The sequence below is a fragment of the Vicia villosa genome, linkage group LG7, assembly GCF_029867415.1.
Source record: "Vicia villosa cultivar HV-30 ecotype Madison, WI linkage group LG7, Vvil1.0, whole genome shotgun sequence".
NCBI lineage: Eukaryota > Viridiplantae > Streptophyta > Magnoliopsida > Fabales > Fabaceae > Vicia > Vicia villosa.
The window spans coordinates 12952007-12959365 of record NC_081186.1 but is presented as its reverse complement, the minus strand read 5'-3'; the positions used below and the strand labels follow the sequence as shown (position 1 = coordinate 12959365).

The window sequence follows — 7359 nt, the reverse complement described above, 5'->3', positions numbered from 1 at the left end:
ACCAGAAGGACTAGAGAGAGTACAATATAAGACGATTTTTTTCTCCAAAATTGAACTTCTAACATTTTAATAATGAGTAATGCTAATTTGTGATCCAATGACACAAGTTAAGAAAAACATTTTTAGAAATTTTGTTTTGAAAAAAATATAATAAAACAATTAATTTGATTTGTACCCCCAAGTGCACAAGCTAGTATCATCCTTTAATAATAAGTTAAGTTTAGATTTAAATAGATAAATAAGGTGATGTCTAAAGTGAAGGTTCAATTAGATCCCTCACCAGGGGAACATTTAAATAATACCATTAGATTCTATCAATAATTAGATTGTTTTGAAATCAAATTAAATTTTTGTACATATTTGCACACATAATCTTTACGCTGTATTTTTCCCATTTTCATCTTCTTCGAGTAAAAAAAAAATTGAACAATAAAAAATTGTGAAAAGAGTTTCCACTTCTTTAGTATGGAGAACAGTTGCCCTATGTTCCTATCAGTTCTTGGTGAAGAAAGATTTCGGAAATTTATGTCGTTACATTATGATGGCAATAGAAGTTATTTTGGCCATAATAACCTAGTTCAATGTCTGCCATGGAAGCCAAATCTTCATCTTTCTCCAAGAAACAAAATCCTTTGATAAAATTAACATGGAGTTTCCTGATCTTAAAACAGAATTAAACAATATCTTTAGTTTGATAATAGAGAGAATAGAAAGTTTAATAACAATGTAAAAAAAGAAAAGAAAAGAAAACATAGATTATAGTGTTTATAGTGGTAATTGAACCCTTAATTTTGTTGAATTAGGAGACAATGGTTTCAAACAACATCTCCTATATCATCTTTAAAGCCATAGCTTGTATTGGCATGAGTCGTAGAAACCACATTGTCATTCAAAACGTGTGATGCCAACTCAAGATGAAGAGCCTCTTCTAGTTGACATAATACGTACCCCATCGTTGGTCTATTCACCCTACGCTCCTCCAAGCACTTTCAAGCCAACTCTAAAACCTTGTTTAGAGAATCCATATTCACTTTTCCAATCAAACATGGGTCAATCATTTCATTGAAAGTGCCTTTTTTATGGCTGCTTAGTGCCCATAATGCCAAATTCATCTGTTGCGTTGGAAGGGCATCATCTAAAGCAGGCTTCCCATATATAACTTCAATCAACACCACCCCAAATGAATAAACATCTGATTTCTTAGTGAGAAACTTAGTCCTAAAATATTCTGGATCAACATAGCCAAAACTACCCTTTACATTGGTTGTAACATGGCTCTTATCAAGAAGAAGACCCTTTTTTGATATGCCAAAATCAGCAACTTTTGGCACAAGATTTTCATCCAATAGAATGTTTGTTGTCTTCACGTCACGGTGAATTATGCTCTCTTTAGCTCCAGTGTGAAGATAAAAAGTCCCTTTGCAGCCCCTAAACATATCCCAAGGCGTTGCTTCCAAGAAAGAGGAACAAAGTCACTCCCATATAGATGACTGCTGAGAGATCCATTTGCCATGTAATTGTACACCAGAATCAGTTCTGAGTCTTCATTACAACAACCTACAAGAGCGGACAACAACTCAATCTCATTATTGAATTCACTGAGACCTTGTCTAGATTCAGCATTTGCTACTTTGATGGCTACTATTTTCCCATTTTCAAATGTTCCTTTATATACCTTACCAAATCCTCCTTGTCCAATAAGTAGCTCAGCATCAAAATAATTCGTTGCTTGTTGGATCTCATGCAAAGTAAAACGTCTTTGATGTTTGTAAGCATTTGGGGATATTTTATTTAACCACCGGGATTTTAGGTAACAAAATGTTAGTCCAAGAAATGCTAGAAATGTTAAAACAAAGACACCAGGTCCAATTATAGTGCCTAATTTCAATTTGAATTTCTGGCTTGTTTTTGAAGATTTTGCTACAACATGGTCAAATTTGTCAACGAACTTCATTATCTCTATCCCATTCATGGTTGCATTTGGTATACTAGATATTGTAGCAGGAGCAACACTTACAGCGAGCTTATCGGCTATGGCATTGAACACGTTGTCCTTGTAATACGGCTCAGCAAGGTCACTAGAAACACTTACGAGGTCAAGACTTTGTAAGGCAATGTATCCATTCACAAACAGATCCATAACCAAAGAGTTAGTAGCGTTGCTAATCATGTCACAAATGCAGACAAACAAAGTAGAGAGAGTTTGAGCTAACATGGAACTCCCAACTTAAATTGTAGCCTTCTGAGACACTTCCCAAGGCTTTAGCAGTATCATAAACCATTGGCGGTGCTGTATATTCTAAGAAATCAGGATGCTTTATTGTATATATGTTTGTTGAAATATTCATAGCAGTGATGGTAGACCGAAAGTAAGTCTCATCACTCTCCCAATTCCTACTTAGTGTGTCATTTTGAGCATTGATACTTGCACCTCCCACGTTCAATCGATACACTGTGAAAGAGATGGATGGGTTTAGGTATAGGATCTGAGGAAAGAGCACATCAGGCATCGAGACAACTTCAATGGCATTAATAAAAACAAGTGAATTGTGTTGAGGGATGAATGTGATAAGCAATTCATAAGATGTAACGGTGATTGCATACTCCTTCATCAAGTGAGAGCTAGTATAGCTTACAAAAGTGAAGTTATCGACAAGCATGAAACTATCGGCGATTACTGTTATTGAGGCGCGTGTCATGTTGAGGCTGGAATCGGGAAAAGGGTGAAAATAGAGATGGATCCAATGTCTCCCTTGTTGTTGAATTTTGAATTTATATGATGTCTCTTGAAACAAGATTCTAGCTGAGTTATAGAGTGGTGAAAGGGTGGTGTTGAGTTTTGAAGTAACAACCAAAGATTTCTTGTGTTGAAATTGAAAGTCAGGTATGAAAGTTCGACCCTCAAACGTGATATTGTGGGAAGAACCACAAGCAACCAAATAATTATCAATGGGAATGAATGCCAAGGTAAATGATTGTTCACACCAAGTGTATAGTAAAAGAATTAAAACAAAAGGAGTATACTTGGCAACCATTAATTAGCATTACTATCTCTGTTTGTTTTTATACAATATATTTTATGCCTACTAAAGCACTAGAATAGCATTGCTTGAAATTTCCAACCCAACTCCCAAGTTATTACCTAGCCAATCTCTTGCTATATATACACTTCGTTTCATTCAACTTTCAACCACTTCCTTTAATAATCATACACTCTTCTCAAGATAATCTACTTTTAATATAATAAAGTAGAATACATATGAAATCCTATAATTATCCTTATAATCACCAATTTGAGGGTGATAATCGGGGACATAACGTTAATTGCATCTCCTTTATTATTATAATTAATAAGATATATTTCGTAATCATTGTGTAATCTTTCAATGGTCCATTTTCTTTTCCATCATTAATAATTACGTGATGCCTTTTTTTGGAATTGTCAAATCTTTCTTGAAATACAGCAAAACCTCCTCCACGCTTCTTCTCTTTGATTTTTGAGAAACCCTTCAATTTTATCTCATTAACCTATATATTATGGCTTTTGATTTCAACCAACAAACCCTAATCTATAAACCATTACTATCCTATAACTACCGTAATTACTTCTGCTGTCCAAAACAATTAAACATCCTTTGAACAAATCAATTTGCAGCATGCTTTTTTCAGAAACAACCTTGGAACAGTACAAAACATTTTCATTCTTCACCCTCTTAGACTTCTGCAAAACCCTTCAAAACATACTCTCATAAATCTATAAATTATGGCATTTGATGTCCAACGAGTTTCAGATTTTCTTCAATCAATTCTTCATTACGGTATTGTTGTTTTTCATCTTCAACGTGTTCCCATCGAATTTTTCAGATTTTCTCCTTCTATCTTCAACGTGTTCCCAAAATTTTTCAGATTTTCTCCTTCTTTTGCAAATTAGGGTTAGAATTTCTATTCGTGTTCGATTTGGAACAACATGCTATTTTGTTTAAGTTTGATTTGGTACAACATACTATTTCCAAGTCGTTTTTAATTCATTATATTTTCTCATGTTTTCAATACTTTGTTGAGATTTCCGCAAAATCTAAAACTCTGTTTCTGATAAGTTAAACACAACATATGTTTACGTTGTTTCTGATTTATTTACAGTTATATCATATTTTTATAATTTGCTTCATATTTCTTTTTGTGTTTTCATATCAATTCAGTTTTTGTTGATTTGAACTTATGAACCAATCATAAAAAATTTGTTTTTGTTTAGTTCACACTAAATCACTTTCATTTTTGCTTTAGATCGTTTTTGCTTCTAAGCTGTTTAAAAGGTTCTCACCTTGCTTAACAATGTTGCAGATTGAAGAGATGGAGCACGGGGAAGAATGATGACAATGTTTTATCTAAGCTTTTCGAGTTACCAAGAAATCCTAAATAGAAAAAATGTTGATTATATTTGTTTTGGTTTAATATAAAAAAATATGGTTACTTTATTGTATTTTTGTTTTCCATTGATGTTTTTCTCTTTCTTTTTTTATTTTAGGACATTGTTGAAAAAGTTATGGCCTTTAGTCAAGAAAGAGTTGAACCTTATAAAGTGATCTACAATGTTTCTGCTACATGTTTGATTAACACCATTTGTCTCAATCAGGCGAGGGAACATTGTAGTTTTTGAAGTAGTTTTAGATCTATTTTGTTTAGAAACCATTCAATATGAAAATTGGACTCAGTGTTGTTTACCATTTTGTTACTCATTATATCACTAGAATGGGTATCTTTTAGACTTATCAAATACAAAAAACAACGAAAACACATATAAAAATTATTACATGGACCAACAAGTATTTTTTTCGTTCTTTCATTTTTTTTCTTCATATTTTGGCTACTATATATTTTGGGTGTTATACTCATGTATTTAAATTGAAATTATGTAAAATAAGTATATGATTTTAGATAATTATTCTCAATTTTAATTATTATCTTTCCCATTTTGTTTTGTTTGCAGCAATAATTAAAATATACTTTTACTGATCCAAAATTATAATACCTTTTTTCTGATTGATCTAATAAAATGTTAGGAATATTAATGTTCAATATATTTTGAGTTTTACAGTATATATTAAGGATTATCTTATGTATAATTAAGATACACCAATATTTTATTGAATATATCTAATAAAATGTTAGGAATATTAATGATGTATTTTAATTTGGTGTTAGGAATATGTAAACTGATACTACTTAATAATATAATTTTTTAAAAATATATATTATATTATATTATTGTCCATAACAAACACTATTAAAATATAATTAATTTTATTAAAATTTAATTTTATAATAATAACATTTTGATATCATGTCTTATCGTTTATATTAAACACCGATGATTCCAAAAAAATTTATGATTGTTGTGTAAGGCAATTTTAACAATTTTACAATTTAACTACAATTATATTCTACAAAATAATTTGACTCCAATTATTTGAAACTTTAATATATTCATGTTTTTTACCACTAATAAATTCATAAAAATTATTCACTTCATACTAATTAATGGTAGTATTTTTCTTAGAAATCCATTCTTTTTATTTTGAAATAAAAGATATTTTGTAATTTTTTAGATTTTTATAAAAGATTAATAAAAATATTGAAGAAACTAAAATAAAGATTATGATTTATTTAAATAAAAAAGATAAATATCTCACAGTTATTTTATACTCTAATTATATTTAATTAGATGGTATTTGTGAAAAAAAATAATCTACAACTTTTTTGAATTTCAAGATTTTTGAGCGGTTCTTTTTGCATACATCTTCTTTCAGTTAATAAATAAAAAAATATTTATATGACTAATAAATTAGTAATTTTTATTGTTTTAGTGATTGTTATCATGTCGGTAAAATTTGGATAATTACTCCTGAGAAACAACAAACAATTAATTTAATATATTTTATTATCATTTAATTTTTTATCTTCAAATATCTTTGGTAGTAAATAATTTTAAAGGCTAATGTAATTTCACAATAATATATAATTTTAAACAGCAAACAATTAATTATATCTCATTCTTCTCTAATTTATTATTTAGATGGAATTAGTCGTATTTTGATTTTTCTATCATCTAGGACTTCATCTTTTTGGTGCTTACGTGTGAAACATACATTTTTTAAATACAATTTTGTAGAAACAATCAAACAACAGCTGGAATTTATACATAGATTCGCATCCAACAATCAAACAATCAAAATGATATAAAATGTATATCATGTGCAATAGTTGTATATTATTTTTTTAGATCATTGTTTTTTATTAGACACCTTTGTATATCATGTGCAATAATTGTTTATTATTTTTTTTAGACATGTATATATAATGTTGCAGATAAGCTCTTATGCGTATTCAGTATCAATTACATTATGTATAATGTATTCTCTATATGTATATTATGGTAAAATATCATTTTTGGTCCCTTATGTTAATTTTGAGGTTCATTTTGATCCCTTAACTTCAAAAAGTGTCATATTGGTCCCTTAACTCTTCAAAAGGTGTCATTTTGGTCCTTTTTGTCATATTAGCGACGGAAATAGCGACTGATTTTTGAATTTTTCCATCGCTAATTTGACAAAAAGGACTAAAATGACACCTTTTGAAGAGTTAAGGGACCAATATGACATTTTAGTAAAAAAGAACAAAAGGTAATTTGAGCTAATGTTAGTAAAAAGACAAGTCACTTGTTAGGAATTAAACTCGTAATCTCTAATTTGTGCTAAGTTATCGAGTTTCTTTTATTATCAATAACCATATGCTCTAACATGTATTTTGTAAGAAAATGGAGGTCAAAAATAAAAAACGGTATGGTCTCAAATGCATTCTAGGAAAAAAAAACTCATTTCAGGCCCAAAAGAGACCGAGGAGCTAAAAAAAATCCCATTACTTAATCAATTAGAATTTAAGGATAATATGTTAGGCCTTATTTAAAATTCAAATTCAGAGGTATCTAATTGATTAGGCTAAAAATCTAATACAATAGAAGTTTTGAATCTAGCACAAGACTCATTTGAATCTTAATGAATCTCATCATATCTCAAGCAACAAATAAGAAAATGATCACACTTAATGTATGATTGTAGTGTTTAAAAATAGGACCAAACCATCTGGTCGAACCGGAAACCAGAGAAATCACTGGTCTGGTGTAATTGCTGGATTGGGTTAGCTATTGAACCAGTAAGAACCGGTCAGAATTGGCCAAATTTGGCGGGTCAAATGCTCACTTTTTTTTCCTCCGACAAAATGATTCTAATTTGATAATTTTTTAAAAAAAAAAATTAAAATATAAATGGACTTTTTGTCAAAAATTATTTGGAACAATTTTTT

General features: G+C 29.9%; 1 pseudogene; it reads right to left on the bottom strand.

Moving 5' to 3' along the window:
* Positions 1–785: 785 nt before the first annotated feature.
* On the bottom strand, positions 786–3035 carry LOC131618670 (receptor-like protein kinase THESEUS 1; annotated as a pseudogene).
* Between the last annotated feature and the right edge of the window lie 4324 nt (positions 3036–7359).